Here is a 26,160-nt window from a genome sequence, read left to right on the forward strand (position 1 = left end):
AAAATGATACAGGTTAAATCTCATTACAATGATTTTGGCGGCGGGGGGGGGGGGCAAGTCATAGTGTTTGATTATAGCAGAAGTTTGTTGCTTCTGGAAATCAGTTAGCATGTTAAGACACTTAAGTGGTTGTCATATAGCGTTGGAAAAGAAAAGATGATTTCTAAAAAAAATATTTATTTATTTTGAGAGAGAAAGAGAGAGAGTAGGGGAGGGGCAGAGAGAGAGGGAGGAAGAAAATCCCAAACAGGTTCTGCAATGTCATTGCACAGCCCAACAAGGAGTTTGATCTTATGAACCGTGAGATCATGACCTGAGCTGAAATCAAGAGTTGGACGCTCAACCAATTAAGCCACCCAGGCACCCTGAAGAAAAGATTTTGATGGCTCTATTTCTTGCCTTCCCAGAGAGGACTTTTTCTCTCTCATTCTCCCTCTCATTCTGTCTCTCTGTATGTCTCTGTCCCTGTCCCTGTCTCTGTCTGATACACACACACTGCCCCTCCCCTTTATTCTAGTCAACCAGCTGTGCGATGTTGGATAACCTTCTTAGAGCTTCACTTTGTTGCACTTTCTTCATTTCTAAAATGAGACTACACCTACTTCCTTCAAGCTCTCATCAGGGATGCTGCAATGATTAATGAAGAAGTCTTTGTGAATCTCATTTGGTTTTGCAGAAGGCAGGTGTTTAATAAAGCTGAAGAATCATTATAGTGGCAATTAGTCATATTTGAGGACAGATGGGCAAGTATTTGGCAGTAGTGACTTGGCTGGAGCTGTTGCCACACCAAAGCAAGGAAGTAATGTCAACATGTCAGCAGCATAAGTTAGGAGCAAGGAGGCCATACCTTCCTATCCCACACACTGCTTTGTTCATCATCCCTGCCTGGTACATACCTCTACATAGTCACAGCATTTCCAATGTAGTTAGGTAGGCAACCTTGGGAGAACCACCTCATTATTGTGGTTTATAGTCTCCAAAGATAGCCACCATTGACACCTTCTCTCTTCATATAAGGATGACACTCACACCAAGAGATTGAGCCTATTCCTTCTCGCACTGAATCTGGTCTGGCCCTGTGACTTACTTGGACCAATAGGATACTGTGGATAGGACTTTGCTAATTCCAAGTCAAGCCTTCAGGAAGAGTGGCAGTTTGTGCTTTCTCTTTCTTGGAAGAGAGCTGAAAGGTAAGAAGTTCAACTACCCTGAGACCACCTCACTGTGAGGAAGTCCAACCTAGCTATGTGAAGAGAGAGAGAGAGAGAGAGAGAGAGAGAGAGAGAGAGAGAGAGACAGGGACAGAGAGACAGAGACAGACACAGAGATGCCCGGGGCCAGCTCTCAGATGTTCCAGTCAACGTTGCTTGTGTTCTGGACATGAAAACATGAAGAAGCAATCTTAGACATTTCAGCTTTAGTACCTACCGTGTGGAGCAAAATAACTGTCCAGCCTAATTACAGAAATAGGAAAATTAATGAATATTTGGTGGTGTTAAGTCACTATGTTTTCAGGATGTTTGTTACACAGGAATAGATATTTGAAACAATTATCACCATTTAAAATAAGGTCATATAAATGGAATAGAATAGAGAACCCAGAATTGGACTCACAAATATATGCCCAACTATTCTTTGGCAAAGCAGGAAAGAGTATCCAATGGAAAAAAGACAGTCTCTTCAGTAAATGGTGCTGGGACAACTGAACAGCAACATGCAGAAGAGTGAACCTGGACCACTTTCTTACACCATACACAAAAATAAACTCAAAATGGATGAAAGACCTAAATGTGAGATAGGAACCCATCAAAATCTTAGAGGAGAAAACAGGCAACAACCTCTTTGACCTTAGCCACAGCAACTTCTTACTTGATACGTGTCCGAAGGCAAGGGAAATAAAAGCAAAAAATGAACTATTAGGACCTCATCAAGATAAAATGCTTCTGCACTGCAAAGGAAACAATCAGGAAAACTAAAAGTCACCCGATTGAATGGAAGAAGGTATTTGCAAATGACAAATCGGATAAAGGGTTATTATCCAAAATCTATAAAGAACCTACCAAAGTTAACACCCCAAAATCAAATAATCTAGTGAAGAAATGGGCAGAAGACATGAATAGACACTTCTCCAAAGAAGACATCCAGATGGCCAACAGTCACATGAAAAGATGCTCAATGTTGCTCATCATCAAAGAAATAAAATTAAAACCACATTGAGATACCACCTCACACTGGTCAGAGTGGCTAAAATTAATAGCTCAGGAAACAATAGATGTTGGCAAGGATGTGGAAAAATGGGAACCCTCTTGCACCGTTGGTGGGAATGCAAACTGGTGAACAGTGTGGAGGTTTCTCAAAAAATTAAAAACAGAATTATGCTATGACCCAGCAATAGCACTACTAAGAATTTACACAAAGGATACAGGAGTGCTAATTCATAGAGGCACATGGACCCCAATGTTTATAGCAGCACTATCAACAATAGCAAAATTATGGAAAGAGCCCAAATGTCCATCAACTGATGAATGGATAAAGATGTGGTTTATATATACAATGGAATACTACTTGGCAATGAGAAAGAATGAAATCCTGCCATTTGCAACAACGTGGATGGGACTAGAGGGTATTATGCTAAGTGAAGTAAGTCAGTCAGAGAAAGACAGATATTGTAAGTTTTCACTCATATATGGAATTTGAGAAACTTAACAGAAGATGATGAAGGGAAGGTAAAAAATAACTTCAAAGAGAGAGGGAGCCAAACCATAAGAGACTCTTAAATATAGAGAGCAAACTGAGGGTTTATGGGGGAGGCAGCAAGGGAGAGGGGAAAATGGGTGATGGGCACTGAGGAAGGCATCTGTTGGGATGAGCACTGGGTATTGTATGTAAGCGATGAATCATGGGAATCTACTCCTGAAGCCAAGAGCACACTGTATACTCTATGTTAGCTACAATAAATTATATTTAAAAATTTAAAAACATAAAAAATAAAAATTAAAAAAGAATAAATAAATAAATAAATAAATAAATAAATAAATAGGGTCATATATCTCTTAATGCCCTGTCTTTGCTAAATGACAGAAAATTCCTTCAGAGAAATGAAATGAGAAATAAATATTTTGGTAAAATGGAGGGGTAATTTGTTTTTAGAGGATACAGTTTTTAGTGTCATAAAAGTCCTAATAAAATTAGAGCACTTATTCCTTCCTTCCCTCACTCACTCATGCTCAATAAATATTTGTTGGGGAAACCTGGATGGCTCAGTCGGCTAAGTGTCTCACTCTTCATTTCAGCTCAGGTCCTGATCTCACAGTCTGCGAGTTCCAGCCCGAGTCAGGCTGTGCATTGACAGGATGGAGCCTGCTTGGGATTCTCTCTCTCTCCTTCTCTCTGCCCCTCCTCCGCTTGCATGCACTCTCTCAAAATGAATAAACATTTTTAAAAAAATAATAAAGAAGTAAATATTTGTTGAACAAAAAAATTGTTTATTATACACCTGGCACAGTTTTAGGCATGGACTACATAGTGCTAAATGAGAAAGTTAAGGTCCCTGATATCATGGTGCTTACCTCCTAATTGGAGAAGACAAATAACAACAACCATAACAAAAAGATTATTTCAGTTAATGATACTGTAATTGGAAGGGGGGTAATGTGGATAGCATTGTCACTGTCTTTCTAAGGTTGCCTTTCTGATCCATCAGCAATAAACTAACAGACAAAAAGAAAAAAAAGGAAAAGAAAGAGAAGAAAGAAAAGAACAGAAAAGAACAGAACAGAAAAAGAAAAGAAAGAGAGAGAGAGACAGAGAAAGAAAAGGAAGGAAGGAAGGAAGGAAGGAAGGAAGGAAGGAAGAAAAAATAATCCCTCTGAGTTACTTGCAGTTCAGTTTAATTGTTGGCAACCTAATTAGCAGTTTCTTGGTATGAGTGTATACTCACAACTCAGGATTTGGGGGAGTGCCTTCCCATTTGGGACTTTATGTCTGTTAACTTTGCTAACACTGAAACAAATCTAATAAGGGAGGTGATTTTCCTCCTACTCTATCAGCTTTGGAGGAGGTAAAGACGGAATGTACTAGCATTGGAGGAATAGGTGTGCTGGCCTGCACCCTGTTTATTAACACAGTCCTGGAGACATGGCCATTGCTGCACTCAATGAAAATGTTTGAATTAGGAAAGAAACAAGGAACTGTATATTTTATAGTCTTAAGTGTTTGGAAGTTTCAGTTACTGATTTTCCTCTGAAGAAAGGGCATTTCCCATAAGAAAATTCCAAGTAGAAAACCACTCTTCTTTCATACATAGCATGGTTCTCTGTGATATCCTACAAATCTACTGCTGAGGCACTTCCATATTCTTTTAAAATCAGTGTTGACTTCTTTGAAGGCAGGAACTCTGACTTACTTTCTTTTCTTCTTCATCCTCTCACACAATATCCCTTCCATCGTACATACTTAATAAATATTTGCTGAAGGGGCACCTGGGTGGCTTAGTCAGTTAAGGGTCTGACTCTTGATCTCAGCTCAGGTCATGATCTCACAGGTTTGTGGGTTCGAGCCCCATATTGAGCTAACACACTGTCAGTGTGGAGCCTACTAGGGATACTCTCTCTCTTTCTCTCTGCCCTCCCTCCACTCATGCTCTCTCTCTCTCTCTCTCTCTCTCTCTCAGAATAAATAAACTTAAAAAAATTAAAATTTTTCTTTTTGCTGAACGAGCAGATACTGGATTAAAAGACCAGGGCCTGCATTTGAATCCCAGCTCTGCAATCTGTTGGCAGTGTGTCCTTGGTCAAGTTACTTAATTTTTCTTCATTCCATTTTCTCAATTGTAAAGTAGGAAAAATAACATTTTACATGATTGGTTGTAATAAAAATTAAACTAGGGGCGCCTGGGTGGCTCAGTCGGTTAAGCGTCCGACTTCGGCTCAGGTCATGATCTCGTGGTCCGTGAGTTCGAGCCCCGCGTCGGGCTCTGTGCTGACAGCTCAGAGCCTGGAGCCTGTTTCGGATTCTGTGTCTCCCTCTCTCTGACCTTCCCCCGTTCATGCTCTGTCTCTCTCTGTCTCAAAAATAAATAAATGTTTAAAAAAAAAATTAAACTATACACATACATATATACACATATATACGTACATATACATATACACACATATACACAAATACATACTGCAATTAACACAGAGCCTGCATGAGCTAATTGAGTGTAGCTCCTTCCCAAAGAGGTTATTTGCCTTTAGTTAAAATTTGGGAAAAGTGAAGATCACTATAATCTGAATATTTGTATCTCTTCCCATCACCAAAATTCGTATGTTGAATCCTAACCCACAAGGTGATGATATTAGAAGGTGAGGCTTTTGGGAGATGATTAGGTCTACCCAGGAGAATGGGATTAGTGACCTTCCAAAAAAGGCCAGAGAAAGCTCCCTTCCCCCTTCCACCCTGTGAGGACACAGCAAAAAGATAGCTAGCTGTCTATGAATCAGAAAAGCTGCCCTCACCAGACACTGAATCTGCAGGTGCCTTGATCTTGAACTTCCCAGGGTGGAGAACTGTGAGAAATAAATATTTGTTGTTATAAATCATCCAGTCTATGGTATATTGTTATAGAAGCCCGAACAAACTAGAACAATCACTATTGCTAGAATTGCATGTATTTTTATTTAAATAGTGGCTTTTCAAACTCTGCTTTCATCTGAGATAAATTTCTTATTTGGCCACTATTAACACTGGCAACAGCTGAGCATCTATTATGATTTTTCAAGAGTCACTATTTTGGAAACTTATTAACTTAATTTAAATGTTTTTAATGTTTATGTTTTTAAATTTTTTTAATGTTTATTTATTTTTGAGACAGAGACAGAGACAGAGCATGATCAGGGGAGGGGCAGAGAGATAGGGAGACACAGAATCCAAAGCAGGCTCCAGGCTCTGAGCTGTCAGCACAGAGCCCTAGGCAGGGCTCAAACTCACAAACCGTGAGATCATGACCTGAGCGGAAGTCAGACTCTTAACCAACTGAGCCACCCAGGTGCCCCAATGTTTATTTTTGAGAGAGAGAGAGCGCGCGCTTGCGCGCTAGTGGGGGAGGGGCAGAGAGAGAGATGGAGACAGAGGATCCAAAGCCAGCTCTGTGCTGACAGTAGAGAGCCCCATTCGGGGCTCGAATTCAGGAGCCCCAAGATCATGCCCGGAGCTGAAGTTGGACGCTTAACTGACTGAGCCCTTTAGATGCCCCGGAAACTTACTAATTTTAAATGGATGATGCAGTGTCAAAATTTGCTAGCGTTGAAGAGTCAGAGGGACAGAAAAGGTGCAACAAACTTGACTCATTCTACAAACTGTAGGTCCAACTAATTCCAGAAGAGCTAATTTCAAAATGTCTGTTTGAAAGAGGACTTTACTTACCTCCATTTTGACCTCGGTTTATGCTTTCTACCTGATTAAGCTCTTTCCAGCTTATCTTTTAACCAAGGCAAAAATCCCAGGGGACAAAGCATCCTGTGATGGGAGTGGAAACTATCCCCCCAAGCAATAGGGAGTGCCCTGATGCCAGCAAGACCCTGTGTGATTAACTCCAAGACAAGGATCAGCCTGACCCTCACTGCCCACCTGCAAGTATCCACTGACCTTTGTCCCATGTTTTCCTTATGTAACCTGTAAGTATTTTCAGCACTTTGGAGACAGTCTTTGAGTTGTTAGTCGGCCGTCTTCTCGGTGATGGCCTCACAGAAGTAAATTCCTTTCTTGTTTCACTACCGCTCGTCCCTCTGCCTTTAGATTCTGTCGGTGGCAAATGGCAAAAGCTGGTCTGTTTGGGACCCCCTCCCCCCAGGGCCAGGTGCTCTTGCATCCTTGCGCCCCAGTTACATGTTATAGAAAACTCATTAGAAGTTCCCATGATATTAACGAGATACGTCCTTGTATAAAAGGGACCCGGGTAGAAACTTCAAAAAAAAAAAAAAAAAAGTGTCTTGAACGAAAGGTAATAGTGGAGAGAAAAAATATGACACAAATGAATAATTTTTGTTCTTTTTTATGTTTACCATGTATTTGTGGAATAAGTGGTTGAGGAATTACTGACACAGACTTTGAAAAACTCAAATAAGATAATTATGATTTTTAGAGCATGGGCTTTATTTGTCAAGATAAGAATATATAATGACTAATTCACTAGTATTATTAAACAAATGATAATGAGATAGAATTGTAGTTAGAACAATCAGTTTAACGTTAAGAGCTGTTTGTCTTAAACTGTAATTTTAGAGAAAATAAAATGATAATATTCGATGTATAGGATAATCTCAAGTGGTTAGAAAACATAGCATTTAAGAGGATTCAATCGTTTTCTTCTCCAACCACTAGGGAGAGCTTTATTTGTGCTCAGGAGTTGCTGAAATAGCCTTTCTGATCTTTTAAAATCTGTATCATTTCTAATTCCATGGTGCCTCATCCTGCAGTGAATATAAGGATTTATAAACAGATTTAGAAGTAGCAACAAGTGATTCCTCTTTGTGGAGTGCACTCCTACCTTGGGTAACAAATGACAGATTCCCAACTACTCACATGCCTGGATGACCTGGCCATCTGCAGTCTGAGATGTTCTCTAGCCCCCAGCAGACTGAACAGTATTTCAGTTTGGAATAAAATTGAACAGAACAACTATCTCTGTAACCTTAAAAATGCTGAGAGCATCTCCCAAAAGTAATCCATTGAAAACAAAGTAAACAGCAGACCCCAAGGATGTGGCAAAAATTAAAACGGTATTTTTATCACTGGGCTCCAGCTCGATGTCGGTTATAAGGTAGGAGACCATGTGAACTGGTTACACACTCTGTACCGCCCCAGATGGCTCAGTGAAGAATCCTCAGGATTTAGCATCATGACTGATACTAGTATAGTCTCCTTAGCTCTGCATTAAAATGTCCACTTAGAATTTCTGGGTCTAGGGATGCCTGGGTGGTCGGTTGGGCATTCGACTTCAGCTCAGGTCAGGGTCTCACAGCTTGTGAGTTCACTCTTGCATCAGGCTCTGTGCCAACAGCTCGGAGCCTGGAGCCTGCTTCAGATTCTGTGTCTCCCTCTGTCTCTGCTCTTATCCTGCTCACGCTCTGTCTCTCTCTCAAAAGTAAATAAACATTTTCTAAAATTAAAAAAAAAATTTCTGGGTCTATACTATTGTCAGGTAACCAATATCTTCTCAGATAGTGGAACATTTTAGTGAAAATACGTCTATTTCCATTCATTCCCAGATTCACAAACAGAAAGGACTTAAATGCTCCTTGGTCCTGGGAAAGTGGGTTATTGAGGGGGTCAGGAATGGCATAGGTAGGAAAATCTTCCATAGTCTAATACAGTACTGGCTCTTTACCCAATTTCTGCAGATGACCAGAATATAACAATAGCCTTAAAAATGCTGGTGATTAGGGAAAAAAAGATCATAATCTCTATCAAGTGTTGCTTATCATTTTTTCGGCCATCTAGTCCTTAATTTATACATTCTGTTAAAAAATAAAATTCAACTGAGTAAATTTGTTATGTATGTATGTATGTATGTATGTATTTAGAACCCTGAAGGATAGAGAGGAAGAGATAGAATTCTGGTGGGGGGGAGAGGGACAGACTCGAACTCACGAACAGTGAGATTATGACTTGAGAGTCCGTTGCTTAACTTAAACTGAGGCACTGTACCCAGGTGCCCCCTCAACCGAGTACATTTGAAGATCTAATTTGTTTTATTTAGTGATTCATGGATTGGGGAACCTCAAGTTTAGCAAAGACAGAGATACTCCAAGGAGTTGTACAAAATGGAAGGTTTTCATAGGAAGGAGGGTAGGGCAAAGAAGTATTAGCAAAAGAGGGGCACCTTGGTGGCTCAGTAGGTTAATTTTGGTTCAGGTCATGATCTCACGAATCATGAGTTCGAGCCCCGCATGGGGCTCGGTGCTGACAGCTGGAGCGTGCTTCAGATTCTGTGTCTTCCTCTCTCTGCCTCTCCTCCACTCATGCTCTGTCTCTCAAAAATGAATAAACGTTAACAAACAATTAAAAAAAAAAAGTATTAGCAAAAGAAAAGAAAGTGTTGTTTCAGGCCAGGACAGTCTTCTTTTGTTGGGAGGGGAATTGTAGGGTTTTTCTCATGCAGATTACCTCACTAGTACCAATCAGAAAATTCCAGATTGACTGTTTAATGGGCACATTCCTGGGATAGGTTGAAACTATAATTAAGTCTTGATTTGCTGGGGGGGTGGGGGTACAATGACTCCATTTGCATCTTGTCATTTTCATCCCTTCTCTTCCTCCTCCTCCTCCTCCTCCTCCCCCTTTCCCTCCTCCTCTTCTTTCTTCTTTAATAGCAATTCCATGAAAAATATATGGAGTGCCTACTCTATCTGCAAAATTGCACCAGGCCCTAGAAATAGTGCATTTAAGACAGACATAGTCCCTACCTGCATGAGAGTCTACAGTGCAGAGGTGAAGGACACTAAACAAATGTTTATAGTCAAGTACAGGAAGCACACTGTGCTACGGGGAATACACTGTAGGAGTGTTCCTAATTCTTCCAAATGCTAAAACAGAAAAGGGTACCAAAGTGGTCCTCATCTGGATGTCCCAGTGCAAAGGACTTGATTTCCTGGTCTTGAGTTTCCTCAGATGAAGTAAGAGGGCTTGGGCTCAATGAATTCTAAAGGTCCCTTCTGTAGAGGCCACTTTTAGGCAACAGGCTTGAGCAATAGAATCTTGATCAAGGCCAAAGGGCCCACAGCGACCACCTGGCTGAACACAGACAGGCCCATCAGGTGACCCACCTCAAAACACCCATAGGCCCTAACTTACCAATGGACTACTTACAACTAGACACAGTCACCAAAAAAGGGAAAACTCCATACATTCTGTTCCCATACCTCCTCACCTTCTCACTTTAAATGCAGCCCCCACCCTCTGCCTCAATGCAGTCTCTCCTCTGCTGCCCTGTCCACTGCTCCCTTGCGGTGTATTCAACTGATTTCTACCTCCTCTGTTCTGCCTCAGGTGAATCCTTCCACTGCCCATGCCCCTGGCTTCCACCAGATCATTGCCTTACACTTGGGGGCCCCCATCTCATTGGCGAGACACCACACCTGCCGTTGGTAAGGTGCTAACATTTTATTCAAATCTCCCCAATCCCAAATGGCATTATCAAGGGCTTTCTCTGAAAAAATAATTTGAGGACTTCTTGGGGACTAAGTGCAAACAATGTGAACCTTCCTAAAGTGGCAGCTGTGAAGCTCCAATTCAGAATCCTGAGATGCTCACTCACTTCCACTGGAAATACCCTGTGAGTAAGGTCTGGGTGGTATACACCACATGGTCTTACTTCACGTTTCCCAAAGGCCCCCTTTTTTGTGTGTGCACCAAGCTGGGTGGTGAATACTACTGTCTTCTGGTTCATAGTGAGCTGTCACATGCCCCCAAAGTGCCACCTCAAAAGGTTACATCCTATCATTTCCTCTCTGAGGTAACCAAGTGGATTAGCAAAACCCCCAAATTATTCTTCTTAGAAACTTCATAACCAAAATGAGGGATGAGTTACAGAGATGTAGAAACATTCACATGTTTTCCATAGTTTTCAAGATAAATATGCAAAAACCTTCCATAGTTGATGCTGCAGTATGGGTCTTTCAATACCTTTCCCAACCCTTTCCTCTTCTAGTATTGAGGCTAGACAATGAATATGTTCAACTCCCAGCCTTTCTCTCAGCTCAGCGTAGCTATATAGCTCAGTTGTGGCCTATGACATGTAGGTGGAAGGCCTTTGAGACTAAGAGGGCTTTTTGCTGCTTTGCTTTCTTCCATTCTTCCTGCTTGGAACATGCCTGTGATGACTGGAAGTATAGCAGCCATCATGAAACCATAAGGATGAAAGTTATCACTAAGGTTGATGGAGCAAAAGAGAACAAATTTAATTATCTGCTGACATTTTAGAGATGCTGTCTCAACTGTGTACAATCTACATGAAAGTTGGTATTTTAAATGTTTACTGGGTTTTTGTTTCTCAGAGATGAATGTCATCCTACTGATCAACTTCTAATAATAATGCTGACCATATATAATTAATCCTGTAATTAGCAGGATCCTGAAGTTGATCAGAATATGCTTATATGTGTTTGGGTCGTATAAAATCATTTTGTTTTGGGGGCACCTGGCTGGCCCAGTTGGTAGGGCATACAACTCTAAATCTCAGGGTCGTGAATTCAAGTGCCATGGTTGGCGTGAAGCCTACTTAAAAAAATCATTTTGTTTTTTTCATAGTATTTTATCTTCTAAGTATGAGGTTTTAATTAACCATGTGATTGCTGTGCTATGTTTTGATTAAAATGAACTCCATGTGGTTCTTAGCTAATTACAAAATTCACTTTCATCCTTAACTAAGTTTTGTCACCATTTAGAACAGTTTAAGAAAGAAATATAGAATGCTACATTGATTTAGGGGAGAATGTAACAGAGACATTGATATAAAAAAAGATTTTTCAAAAATATGTTCACTCACATTGTGTGTTTGTATGTGTGTAAGTGTCTCCCAGGATCACTAAATTAGAATAGATAAGAACTTTTCATATACGATCCTCTAATTTCTTTTTTATAGTATCCATTTAACAGGTATATTTTCTCAAATACTGTAGGTCTACGTTGAGCAAGTTATGTGCATATGCTTCCCTAAGGGAGCCCTAAATCCATAAACAGAGAGCTCCAAAGACACACGCTATGTGACAAGTGGTAAGGGCCATCCCAGAAGTAAACACAGGCTGGGAGTGGGGGAATCCAGAGGGGCTTGTAGTTTTCTTTGCCAGATGCTGTGAGAGAGACAAGGCTGCAGAGGAGGGGATCCAGGAGGCCTGAGAGTCTTGTGTTACATGGCAGAGAACCAATGCAGCCTCAATCGTTATTCAGCCACACTATGTCTTTAATCAGTTGTGCCGTCGCCACCTTTGAGGCACTTATCTGGCCCACAGAAAGAAACTCCTAAATCTAGTTTATGGTAAGTGAATAGGAAAAGCCCATCAGTGCTTAGCAGGCAGTTATCCCTTTAGCATGTGCATTCAAAGCTGCTGGCCTCCATGTTAAACAAGGGGCACTGAAGGATGACTGAGGGAGACAACAATCATTGAAATGCCCCTGCTTTCCATTCCTTCCCCTGCATCCTCATTTTAAAAAAAAAGAAAAAAAGTAAACTGAACTCTCTCCAAACATAAATTCAGTTCTGGCATCCACAACTCTGTGCTTTATGCTGATTTGGCTAATAACAATAATTTATGTCTGTGCCCTTTGACATTTTCAGTGATTCAATTTATTAAGAGACTAGATTTATCTGCCACCTATTTTAACTTCTATCCTGTCCATTTTCTGAACCCCCATCATCTTCAGAGAAAGCATCACACAGGGATGTAGATGTGCATCAGGACTGAAAACATGGTTTCATCCTTTCAGTGATCAAAGTTTTGTACCAAGCATAGCTTTCACACTTGGGTAATGTATGTAATATGTCCAGATTAGGGAATAAGAATATTTTAGAAGGATATTTTTTTTTGCCACAGTATTTGGCAGAAATTGGTGGTTTTTCAGAACATTGGAAGGTGCCCACAACTGGCACTATTTTATTTTTTGTCACTTCAAAGCACCTATGGACACTCCTTTGCTCTTCCATACAAAAGTAAGCTTAGGAATGCTTTGCTTCATTCTAGGTCGGGCTGCCTGCATATATAGACTCTTTCCTCTACTTCCTATTGCCAGTTACATTAAATACAGTATATGACAAGTTTATTAATGCTGTACTGTAGTCAACATCTAAGCAAGCGTATACAATGGCCCCCATGCAGAAGAAGTTTGAAAGGAAAGGCAGTAAGAAGAAGGAACTGATTACAGTAGAGGTTAAGAAGGAAATCATTGAGAAGTATGAACAAGGTATGAGAGTGGCCGAAACTGCAAGATTTTATAAGTAGTCTATGTTGGCCATCTGCATAATTTTAAAGAAGAAAGAAGAATAAGGGGGCTAGATGCAGCAAAAGGAGTCACGAGAATATCAAAGCAACGGCCACGTGTTCTGGAAGATGTAGAAAAGGTGCTCCTGCTTTGGATAAATGAGCAACAACTAGCCGGTGATACTGTGACTGAGAACTTTATCTGCAAGAAGGCAAAGGCCTTGTGCACCAACCTCATAAGTGAACGGCCAGGCACATCAACAGAAAACAAAGAAGGCTTCAAGGCAAGCAGGGAATAGTTTGATAACTTTAAGAGGTGAAGCGGCATCCATAGTGTTGTGAGGCATGGAGAGGCTGCAAGTTCAGATGCTAAGGCAGCTGAGGCGTTTGTTACTGAGTTCCAGAAGCTTATGGTTTCTGAGTGTTACCTCATGGAGGAAGTTTTTAACTGTGATGGGATGGGGTTTTTTTGGAAAAAGATGCCAAAGAGGACCTACATTACAGAAGAAGAGAATGCAATGCCCGGTCACAAGCCAGTGAAAGACCATTTCAGTCTCTTGGTTTGTGCTAATGCAAGCTGGGACTTCAAAGTCAAGCCGCTGCTCATGTATCATTCCAAGAATCACGAGCCTTCAAGAAATGCAAGGTACAGAAGACCCAGTTAAACATTATGTGGAGGTCCAACAGCAAAGCTTGGGTCACTCATATCTTGTTTGTTGAGTGGATCAAAGAGGTCTTTGGTCCTGCAGTGAAGAAATACCTCTTAGAAAAGAATCTGCCACTCAAAGCCTTGCTGGTCATGGATAATGCTCCTGCTCATGCTCCAGGCCTTGGGGATGACTTACTGGAGGAATTCGAGTTCATTAAGGTCAAGTTCCTTCCTCCCAACACCACCCCAATCCTCCAGCCCATGGATCAGCAGGTCATTTTCAACTTTAAAAAGCTTTACACCAAATCACTATTTCAGCGATGCTTTGAGGTGACCAAAGGAACAAACCTTACCCTCTGAGAGTTTTGGAAAAATCATTTCCACAACGAGAACTGTCTCAAGGTCTGCAATAAAGCCTGGAATGGGGTCACCAAGAGAACCCTCAATTCTGCTTGGAGAAAACTGTGGTCTGATGGCATTCTTGGACATGACTTAGAGGGGCTTGCTCATGAACGTAAGCCACCAGTTGTCCATGAAATTGTGTACTTGGGGAAGACCATGGGACTGGAGGTGAATGAGGAGGACATTCAAGAGCTGGTGGGGAAACATGGCCAGGAGCTGACCACCGACAAACTGATGGATCTGTATCGTGAGCAACAGCAAGAGGTTGTGGAGGAGATCTCGTCTGCAGAGGAGGAGGAAAAGAAAGGCAGAGGAATCCCTCACTTCAAATGAGATTAGGGAGACGTGTAAAATAAGGGAAACAGTGCAAAATTTTGTAGAAAAGCACCATCCGAATAAGGCTGTAGCAGTACAAGCGATGAATCTGTTTAACGACAATGCAATGTCACGTTTGTGTAAAATCCTCAAAAAGAGGCAAAAGCAAGTGCCATTGGATAGGTTCCTTGTTAAAGTCGCACTAAAAGAAAAAGAGTCCATGGAGCTAATAGATAGCAGTGATTCCATTAGTGGTAGTGTAAATTGTCCTACCCAATAACCCTCCTCTCTCTTCTCTCCCTCACACCAGCCACAAAGGTTTTCAAAGGTAAGTGCAGGCTAATTTGTTTATTTTTCTTTATATTTTTCATTTTCTTTATTGTTTTGTATCTTATTACAGCATTTTAATCATTTTTACATGAATATTTTTGGGTTATGGAACAAATCATCTGAGTCCATTATTTCTTATTGGGAAGTTCACTTTGATATACAAGTGCTTTGGATTACAAGCATGTTTCCAAAACAAATTATGCTCACAGACCAAGGTTTTACTGTATTACCAAATTGCTATGCATAATTATTCCCTTTTCTTCACATTCTCACCAAGTTTAATATCCAGCCTTTAAATTTCATCAATAGAATAGTCATAAAATGGTATTGTGTTGCAAACAGCTTCTCACCGTATGTAGCTTCTCTTTTCATTTTATTGGTGTCCTTTAATGAATAGACATTTTAAATTTTAATACAATCTGATTTGTAAAACTCTATGATTTTTAATTTTTGTGTCTTGTTTAAAATTTTTTCTCTTCTTCATAAAATATGATTATAAAATAGTCTCATCTTTTCCCCTAAGGTGTTCAGGGTTTTAGTTTTACATTTTTGTTTTAATTCACCTAATTGATTTTTGTGTGTGGTCTAACGTGGGAATCAATTATATTATTTACATGTGGAAAACCAGTTGTCCCAGGACAAATGATTAAAATGTCATTTCTGGTGGCTCTGCAATTGCATTCTCTATAATATTTTAGTTAGTGGGTACTAGGTGACTATTATGTTTTTTCTATACCTTTTTGTATGTTTAAAATATTTCACAATTAAATAAAATATAAACAGAAATTTACTTTAAAGTTTCCAATATGGGCTTTCTAGTCTGTTCCATTGGTTTATTTATATCTATCCCTGTACGAACACCATGCTTTTTTTAAAATAGTAAGTATTGATATCTACTAGGAAGATGTTCTGTATCTTGTCCTTTTAAAAAATTGCTTGAGTCATTCTTGTCCCTTTGTTAATTAAATGTTTAAAATAATTTATCTAGTTATACACACACACACATGCACATACACAAACAAACACACAGCTACTGGGATTGGGATTTGATTTAAAATTAATTAAAAAAATTTTTTTAAAATGTTTGTTTATTTTTAAGACAGAGACAGAGCATGAGCAGGGGATGAGCAGACAGAGAGGGAGACACAGAATACAAAGCAGCCTCCAGGATCTGAGCTGTCAGCACAGAGCCTGATGTGGGGCTCCAACTCACAAACCATGAGATCATGACCTGAGCCGAAGTTGGATGCTTAACCGACTGAGCCACCCAGGTGTCGCATGATTTAAAATTAATTTGGCAAAAGCTGACACCTATATGATATTGACTTTCTCTATCCATAAGCATGATATAATCTCCGCACTTATTTATGTCTTCTGTAACGTCTTTCCATAACATTTCATACACTTATGAACATTTTTGTAGGTTTTCCTACGTATCTAGAAATTGTGTTCTTTTTAAAATGATATCTTTTATTTTTTTATTATTTTAATTTTTTTTAGTTTATTGATTTAGAGACAGAGTGAGAGAGAGAGAGTGCACGCACGCACACAAGCTGGGGAGGGACTGAAAGAAGGAGAGAGAGAATCCCACAGGCTCTGCACCATCAGTGCAGAGCCCGATGGGGGGCTCTAACTCACAAACTGTGAGATCATGACCTGAGCCGAGATCAATAGTTGGACACTTAACCAACTGTACCACTCAGGCGCCCCTAAAATGATATCTTTTAAAGTTAAATTTTCTGAATTGTAGGTAATTTAAAATGTAATTGATCATTATATACTAATATTTTATGTAGCAAGCATTCAGGATACTCTTATTAACTAATTTATTTATTTATTTATTTTTTATTATTATTATTTTAATTTATATCCAAGTTAGTTAGCATATAGTGCAATAATGATTTCAGGAATAGAATCCAGTGATACATCCCTTTACATATAACATCTAGGGCTCATCCCAACAAGTATCTCTTGCCTCCTTAATGTCCCTTGCCCATTTAGCCCATCCCCCCACCCACAATCCCTCCAGCAACCTTCAGTTTGTTTTCTATATTTAAGAGTCTCTTATTTTTGTCCCCCTCCCTGTTTTTATATCATTTTTGCTTCCTTCCCTTATGTTCATATGTTTGTGTCTTAAATTCCACATATGAGTAAAGTGATATGATATTTGTCTTTCTCTGACTAATTTCGTTTAGCATAATACACTCTAATTCCATCCAGGTTGTTGCAAATGGCAAGATTTCATTCTTTTTGATTGTTGAGTAATACTCCATTGCACATATACACCACGTATTCTTTATCCACTCATCCATCGATGGATATTTGGGGTTTTTCCAATACTTTGGCTATTGTTGATAGCACTGCTAAACATTGGGGTGCATGTGCCCCTTTGAAACAGCATATGTGGATACTCTTATTAATTTATAATTTTAGTTGTGGATTCTCATGGGATTTTAACATAATCAAGAATGTAGTCTCTGTATAATGGTGGTTTTGTTTCTTTCTTTTTAATCCTTAACATTTAATTTTTTTTCTTACCCTGATGGTTTGGACATTCAGTATAATGTTGCATAGAAGTATCACATATTGTTTTTAAATATCCTCAAATTAATCAAATATAACACACACATGCATACATATATGTTTATTTTAAAGTCAATACTGGGGCACCTGGGTGGCTCAGTCGGTTGAGTGTCCGACTTCGGCTCAGGTCATGATCTCATAGTTTGTGGGTTTGAGCTCAGCATCTGGATCTATGCTGACAGCTCAGAGCCTGGAGCCTGCTTTAAATTCTGTATCTCCCTCTTTCTCTGCCCCTTACCCTCTCACACTCTGTCTCTCTCTCTCTCAAAGATGAATAAGCAAGAAAATAAAATAAAATAAAATAGTCAATACCTATTTAGATTGAATTACATGTTTATACATTTCTTTGCTCACTACTGCCCCTCTCACTCTATGGATTTACTTACTTTCTCATTGAAATATATCTTTATATATATCTTTATATACTGAGTAATTCTTTCAGTGTGGGGTGTGAGTGCTCAATCCCCTAGCCTTCTTTATGTGATGTCTTTATTTTCACTCTTGAAGAAATTCCCTTGGATATAGAATTCTGAGTTCACATTCTATCAGTATTCTATGGATATTATTCAGTTTTCTTTCTGCCTTTATTGTTCCTAATAGAAATATGACTATAAATTTAGTAATTGTTTCTCTGTAGGTAATCAATGCTTTTTCTTCTTGTCGGTTTTAAATATTTTTCTTTGTCTTTGAAATTTTGTAGCTTTCTATAATTAGCAATGGATCTATCAATGAGTTTTTTCTTATTATACATAAGACCTGTGTGTTTTCAGTCTGTAAACTCATGTTTTCATTAACACTGAACATCTTCATCTGTTTTATTCTTAAATATTATCTATTCCCCACTCTTTCTTTTCTTTTTGCAATTCCCATTAAAGCTTTATTGATCTCACTATGGCCTTCATTTCTCTTAACCACTCTTTGATATTTGGTATCTCTATATGTCTCTATGCTTCATTCTAAGTGATTTCCTTGGAACTGCCTTTCAATTCACTGTTTCCCCTTTAGCTATATAATTTCTACACAGTTTGTTTTTTAATTTGTCTTCTCTCTCTCAGGTATCCTTTTTTCTTGGTTTCTAGTCTTTTTATCTTTTGAACGCATTAAACATTTATTTTATAGTCTTTTTCAGATTGTTCTTTTAGCTCAAGTTCTTATAGAGTGTTAATTCTCCAAATAGTTTTGTCTACTAACTTTCCCTCATAACAAATATTATCTGTGTAGTAATTTTTCCTATTGTGAACTCATTTTCTTTTTTTTTTTGTTGTTGTTGTTGCTTATTTATTTAGTTTTGACAGGGAGAGAGAGAGAGAGAGAGAGAGAGAGAGAGAGCGAGCACACAAGCAGGAGAGGGGCAGAAAGAGAAAGGGAGACAGAGATCTGAAGTGGGCTCCAGGCTCTGAGCTGTCAGCACAGAGCCTGACGCAGGGCTTGAACCCACAAACTATGAAATCATGACCTGAGCCAAGTTGGATGCTTAACTGACTGAGCCATCCAGGCACCCAATGAACTCATTTTTGAGTGAGGATTTTTTTTTCTGCTGTAAGAGTCCTGAACATTCTATGTTTTGAACTATTGGTATAAAGCTCCTACTAGTTGCCTCAAGGTGTTCATTGGTCCAGAATTCCCTCACCGTTATTTTTCAACCTAAAGAATCTTGCACAAAGCTAGAAATATACAACTGGATTCCACATCTGAATATTCCCCAGCCTTTTAGATTTTCTTTTTTTCCTCTCAAATTTTTCTTTATTTATTTCACATTTAAATACTGAATCTATTTGAAATCTCAATTCCCTTTTAAATCATTTCAAGCAAATATGTCCTTGGGATAGGGTTGCTAAATTTTACAAATAAAAACACACTGCCCCATTACTTTTGAATTTCAGACAAACAACGAATCATTTTTCAGTAAAAGTGTGTCCTGTGCAGTACTGGGAGTTTTACTAGGGACTGACTTATAATAAATAGTGATTCATTGTTTATCTGAAATTCCAATTTAACTGAGCATCCCGTTTTTTATTTTTTTTAATTTAAATTCAAGTTAGTTAACATACAGTGTAGTTTTGGCTTTAGGGGTAGAACCTGGTGATTCATCTCTTACACATGACACCAACTGCCCATCCTGAAAAGTGCCCTCCTTAATGCCCATCACCCATTTAACCCATCCCCACCCCCCACCCATTCCAGCAACACTCAGTTTGTTCTCTGTATTTAAGACTCTCTTATGGTTTGTCCCCCAAAAATGCTGATTCAAAGGGGCACACGCACCCCAATGTTTATAGCAGAAGTATCAACAATAGCCAAATAATGGAAAGAGCCCAAATGTCCATTGACTGATGAATGGATAAAGGAGATGCAGTATATATATATATATATATATATATATATATATATATATATATGTACACAATGGAATACTACTCAGCAATGGGAAAAAATGAAATCTTGCCATTTGCAATAACGTGGATGGAACTAGAGGGTATTGTGCTAAGTGAAATAAGTCAGTCAGAGAAAGATAAATATCATATGATTTCACTCATATATGGAATTTGAGAAACTTAACAGATGAACATAAGGGAAGGGAAGGAAAAATAAGACAGATTTCCTAATAAAGCTTTTTTTCCCACTCAACTTTAGGACAAGACAAACTTTATTGTCACTCATCTGACAGCCTTTCCAACGTGCCATATATATGTAAAGGCATCTCAGTAACAATATCTCAATTCACAAAGACCAAATTTGCTCTCCTCACTTGAGCATCAGTAATTCCTATACCCATATTAGATTAGAAAAAGGTCACACTGGCTGTAAATTTTCTCTTCCTTTCTGCTGATTTAGGATTTCCCTTTCAATTAAAAAATAATAGCCATTTATTTGTGTGTGTGTGTGTGTGTGTGTGTGTGTGTGTGTGTTGTGTGTGTACAGACTTGTCTTTATGTTGTGTCATATTTTGTCTAGTATTTCCATCTATTTTAATTAAATTTTTAAATATGTTTATTTTTGAGAGAAAGAAAGAGTGCAGGGGAGGGGCAGAGAGAGGGAGACAGAGTATCTGAAGCAGGCTCTATTATGACAGCAGAGAGCACGATGCAGGGCTTGAACTCACGAACCATGAGATCATGACCTGAGCCGAAGTTGGATGCTTAACTGACTGAGCCACATATGTATACTAGTTTGGACTGCATTATTCATAGACCTAGTTTGATTACTTCTTGAATACACAGAAACTTAGACTATATAAAACTTTCCTTCTCGTGAAACTTGTTGTATTTTTCCCATAGTGCTAAGATAACTTAAATAAGCAAGCAGATCCTCAAACATGGGCTTACTAATGACTGTTTAGACCCATAGGACCATTTCTAAATCCTGATTTCTTCACTAAAAAAAGGCTCAAATAAAGTTTCTTCATAAATAAATGTTAGAAAGTTTATTGTTATGATCATGTGTTATAACAGCTATTCATCTTAGGAAGATATTTGAAACATAAGTCTTAGGTCACTGGAGGCAAATTAAGCACATTAATAAGGAGTGCTTGCAACATGTCATTATTTTGCAGGAGAATAAGTGGTTTGAGTTGAATATTACTTGTAAGTAAGAGATAGACAAGATCTCCCACTTCACTAATAAAGTGCCCATCTCATTAAGATAGACGTAATGGGTGTTTTAAAAAAATTCTGATTTCCTCAATTGTATAATTTAATGTACAGACTCCTAAGGATATTGATCTAATGAATTATTTAAAATCCATCTTTTTTATATCATACATTTAAGTGTCCACATGCCCCTGACTGTGGAAACATGAGAATCAATGACACTGTCCCTGATTAAAGAATGACCTAATCAGAGATATAAACATGTAAACAAATGATTATACTGTATTTTGATATATGTTACACTAGAGGTACATACATGATCAAGAGTCATGGAATCATAGGGAGGTGGGTGATTCTGTGCAAGACTTCACCAAATGTCATATTTAAGCTACAGTTTTGAGGGCTAATGAGTGAAATAGTAGAAACATTCAGAACTACTCAGCTTGGAGTTGAAGTGAGGAGTGGCAGAAAGATAGGTTGGGGCCAAATCAGGGAATACCTTGAATGTCATGCTAAAAACTTCAAAATTTATCCTGAGGATGGTGGAAAGCCATTAAAAAATTATAAGCAGGGGAGGGATGTGGTCTGATTTCATTTTAGATAGATGAAAAAATTGAAAGGTCAAATCTAGGAATAAGAAGACAAGTTAGAAGGTTATCTTACCATTCTAGGCAAGAACATTCCCAGTCCAGATAAAGGGCTATAGCAATAGAGATGAAGGTAGAGGGAAGAGAGCTGAGAAATATTTAGGAAGTAAAATCATCAGGGTTTGGAGACTAATAATATGTAGTCAAGAATGTAAGGGTAAAAAGAAGTCTCAAGTGACTCCAAGGCTTTTGGCTTCAGTAGGGGACAGTGGTGCTGTTTATTTTATTTTATTTTATTTTATTTTATTTTATTTTATTTTATTTTACTTTATTTTATTTTTTAAGTTTTTATTTTAATTCTAGCTAGTTAACATACAGTGCTATATTAGTTTCAGGTATACAATATAGTAATTCAACACGTCCATACATCACCCTCTGATCATCACAACAAGTGGACTCCTTAATCCCCATCATCTATTTAACCCATCCCCCAACTCCCCTCTCCTCTTATAGTTTGTTCTCTATAGTTAAGAGTCTGTTTCTTGGTTTGCCTCTCTCTCTCTCTCTCTCTCTCTCTCTCTCTCTTATTTTTTTCCTTTTGCCTGTTGGTTTTGTTTGTTAAATTCCACATATGAGTGAAATCATATGGCATTTGCCATTCTCTGACTTACTTAGCAATATACACTCTAGCCCCATCCATGTCATTGCAAATAGCAAGATTTCATTTTTTTGATCACTGAGTAATATTCCATTATATCTATATCTATATCTATATCTATATCTATATCTATATCTATATCTATATATCTATATCTTTGGGATAGTGGTGCTATTAACTGAGATTAGAAGACAGAAGGAGAGAAGATGTGGGGAAACTAATGAGCTTTAAGTGGCTAGGGGAATCCAGATGTACAACCTTAATGCCCAGGAGAGAAGGAAGGGCTCGAGACTGAGATTTCTGCACCATTAATATATAGATATGATCAATACCACAGAGAAGCCAAATATATCTGAGGACAGGATGCAGAGTAGAAGTAACCTGGGATCCAAATTCTGGACAGCACCAGTGTTTGAGAACAAATGGATGATGAGATAAAAGGGAAGTATCAGGAGGAAAGTCCTAAAAGTCAAAACACAGAATTTCCGTAAGAAAATGTGTGTATGCCTTATGTTTCTAATACAGGTCCCATTTTGATACTTCTGAGATACATCAATTCACTGTCTTCACTCTTAATAAGAACTGATGGGTAGCTGGGACTCTGTAGAAATAGGCATTGGCCGCAAACAAACAAAACTTTGAAATTCTTAAGCACAGATAGTTCTAGAAAAGAATAAGAATTTCATCATGCATCTCATTTTCCTACCAGCCAGCAGGGTGCCACCATTATTGTTAATAGCTATTGTTAATAGAAGAGTTAAAAAGCTCTCTTGAAGAGAAACACATCCCTTTACCCAGAAAGTAAGTAACTAAAAATCCCTACTATTACACAAATTGAAAACCAGGAGGCAAATTTTAATTAAAAATATTTATAGCAAGCAGAATACCAGCTGCTAGTTTCTCTCACCACTCATGAATGTGTTTTGCAGCTGGCCATAATTCTCTCTTATTTCAATCAGCTTAACCAATAATAACAGCTGTTCATTAGGCAAGGTCCATTTTATTAGCACCCGTGTGATATGCAGTGACTGGTAAAGAAGTCTTTAATAGGAATGATTTTTAAGAGAACCACCCTTTGATTTGATGGATCATTGTTTGAAGAAGTTTTGTTTCTTTAAGTAAGAAAAAAACTCCTATGACCTTAAAAGCATCTCCATGTTCTGTAAGGCTAAAATGTTTCTATGCATTTCCTGACCTATCCATTTAAAACTATAAGAGCATCTTAGACCACATTAAACATAAAAGGAGGGGGGGGGGTGCTGGGAGACGCTAATGAGTGTATATAAGGATAAATTTGATGCAATATATATAGTGTTTCTTAAGTGACGATGTCCTTAGAAATATTAGCAATCTCCTTCATCAGTGCAAAACATCTGAGTCCAGGGCCTAATCACAGCTGTTTGTTTGTTTGTTTGTTTGATTTTGTTTATTAAGTTGCCAGAGTTTCTGTGTCTATCTACTAAGACATTCTGTTCTACTTAGTGGAAAGCAGAAAAGTCAGACAATTCAATGAAATGAACTGAGGTTGCTTAAACCATCAACACATATTACGATAAGGAGTTTAGTGAATTTATGACCCACATTAAGAGAAGAAAGTGATGGGACACCTGGGTGACTCAGTGGATTAAGCATCCCTCTTGGTTTTGGCTCAGCTCATGATCTCACGATTTGTTCGTGAGATCGAGCCCTGAGTAGGGCTCTGCACTGGAGCCTGCTTGGGATTCTCACTGACTCTCTCTCTCTTAATAAATAAATAATAAAGTGATGATTCGTTTGAAGAGAACCCATGGAAGAGCCCGTGGCTCAGAGGTGGCTGGGTGAAGGTGACATTGCTCTCCTATATACTCACGGGGAGTAAAACAGATCTGATTAGTATGACTTACTAACAGAAGGAATAAGTGTTTTCTTCAAGAAAAATATATCGAATAAGTAAAAATATGTGAAATCTGAGCAGATTCTAACAGAGTTCATGGTCCTGCTATCAGGAAGACAGCAGGATTGAAGCTTCATTCTCATAAACAGATCAAAGGTACTCATAAATGGGACAGCTCATGTTTTTGTTTCCCCTTATTAGAAACTATTATTTATGGAATTCAACTACATACCAGAGGTCAACTTAATCCCTTGTTGTATTCCCCAAATGTCTTATAAATTAAACTTACTTTTTTTACTTGAAACATGTATTGAATTATAGAAAAGAGTGACAGAAAAATAAATAAAACCTTTTTTTCTTACATGTTCCTTTTAGGCAAAAAAGAAAGCAGTAAGTGATATTTTAAGATTTTAAGATAGTTTTCTTTTCCTTCATAATATTTAAGCATGATGCTTTTTTCTTTTTTTTTTTTTTTTGAGAGAGAGACACACACAAGGAGAGAGACAGGGTATATGAAAGCTCAGGAGAGGAGCAGAGGGAGAGAGAGAGAGAATCTTAAGCAAGCTCAGCGTGGAATCCAATGCGGACTCAAGTCCATGACCCTAGGATTATAACCTGAGCCAAAACCAAGAGTCAGACGCTCAACTGACTGAGCCACCAAGGTGCCCCAAGTATGACGCTTCTTATGAATGAGCAATCCTTTTTGAACAAAATGAAATGGATTCTGAAATTGTCTGTGAGAACTAAAGAGAGCAGGAGACTGGAAGCCAAACAACCGGAGTCTGAACCACAGGTTTCTAATGGACGCTCTTACCCCGGCACAGAGACCCAGCTCAAGCTTTGGGGGGGTCTGTTGCAAAAGTCTGATTACATTTGCAGCCAAGGTCTTTCTGTGTATCAGTCTTTATTTGATGGGAGAGAAAAGAGATTTGCTTCATTTTCTATTTACAAGTAAAATGAAGGGGCTCTAGATGACTTTAAAGGGCTCTTCCTGTTCTAATTTTCTTCAAAAATGTTAAGCGCCTCCATTTGAGTTGCTGTACTAAATTTACATAGGCAGGCATAGAAATAGTCAGTAAGCCAAATTTACTTCTAAATGGGCCAGAAACTTCATTTTAAAATAGGGAATTGGCAGGAAATAGGAATGAAGCCAAAGCAATTTAGAAAGGAGAAGAGCATTTGATTTTTTTAAAGAGGCAAATGGAAAAACAAAATTAAGGAGAATAAGACAGAGGGAGAACTTTTAATAGTGGGACTCTTTTATTATTTCATTTAGGTGCTTACAATTACTGACTGGTCTGAAGCAATTTGACTTCGTTTATTTTTAGTGCAAAGCAAAACATACAAATACGGGGCTTTGAGAGAACAAATTAACAAGCAGAAATGATAATAACAGAACTCCATTCTGTTAAGTTTCACTGGACATCCCCATTGAGAGTACTTACTGGCTTCTGTGTAATCCTCATGTTTATAAAAGGACAAGCTCATGATTTTCTGATCAGATCAAGACAGAATAATTAAAGCATGCAAAGTGCAAGTGGTTATCCCTGCTCTAATTCTGTAAACACCAGGGGGATTATCAATTAAAGATGCCCTCTCCATCTGCTATGAAAACATTTACATGTTGTAAGCCTGCTGAATTTTTATTATTCCAAATTCCCTGTTTCCTAACAATCTCTTCTACAAACTGTTTTTCAATCTTGGATAAACTTTTATGAATGTGATACATGTCTTGGTTCGTGAAGTTATAAGCAGACCACAGTCTTTGGAGCAAAATGGGATGTAGTTGAACCATAGGCTATACATCTCCTGTTATCATATCAGAGTTGTATGATCTTAAAGATCAGTGTTTTTCCCTGTCTTTTTACATTTTTTAAAGCCAACTTGTATCTGCATGACTTTGTGTCTACTTTAGTTCTTTACATTTATCCTTTAATTGCATTGTTTTTGAATATGCAAGCTAGACTCCAAAAAAGGTACTAACTCATAGCACTTCTCTAAGAATTATTTTAGCCTTAGTAGAGAGAAAGAGGAGGGAAAAAAGAAATAAGAGGCCAGTTAGAAAGGAAATTTCTAATTATTTTCTTGTTTTCCTTTCTTCTAGCTCTTCCTTCTGGCTCTCTTTGGATTGGAGGTGAGGGGATGGGATGAAAGGGGAATGAATTCCATGCAGCCTAAACTGAATAGAACCTGAGGGGCCTGAACAGTAACTCA

The 26,160-nt window shown here is 38.4% G+C and overlaps 1 protein-coding gene across 1 annotated transcript in view; it reads right to left on the minus strand.

Moving 5' to 3' along the window:
- KRR1 (KRR1 small subunit processome component) overlaps window positions 1-26,160 on the minus strand; it is a 111,624-nt gene that overhangs the window by 20,002 nt on the left and 65,462 nt on the right. The window lies entirely within an intron of this gene.

Source organism: Panthera onca, chromosome B4, assembly GCF_046562875.1.
Source record: "Panthera onca isolate mPanOnc1 chromosome B4, mPanOnc1 haplotype 2, whole genome shotgun sequence".
Lineage (NCBI taxonomy): Eukaryota > Metazoa > Chordata > Mammalia > Carnivora > Felidae > Panthera > Panthera onca.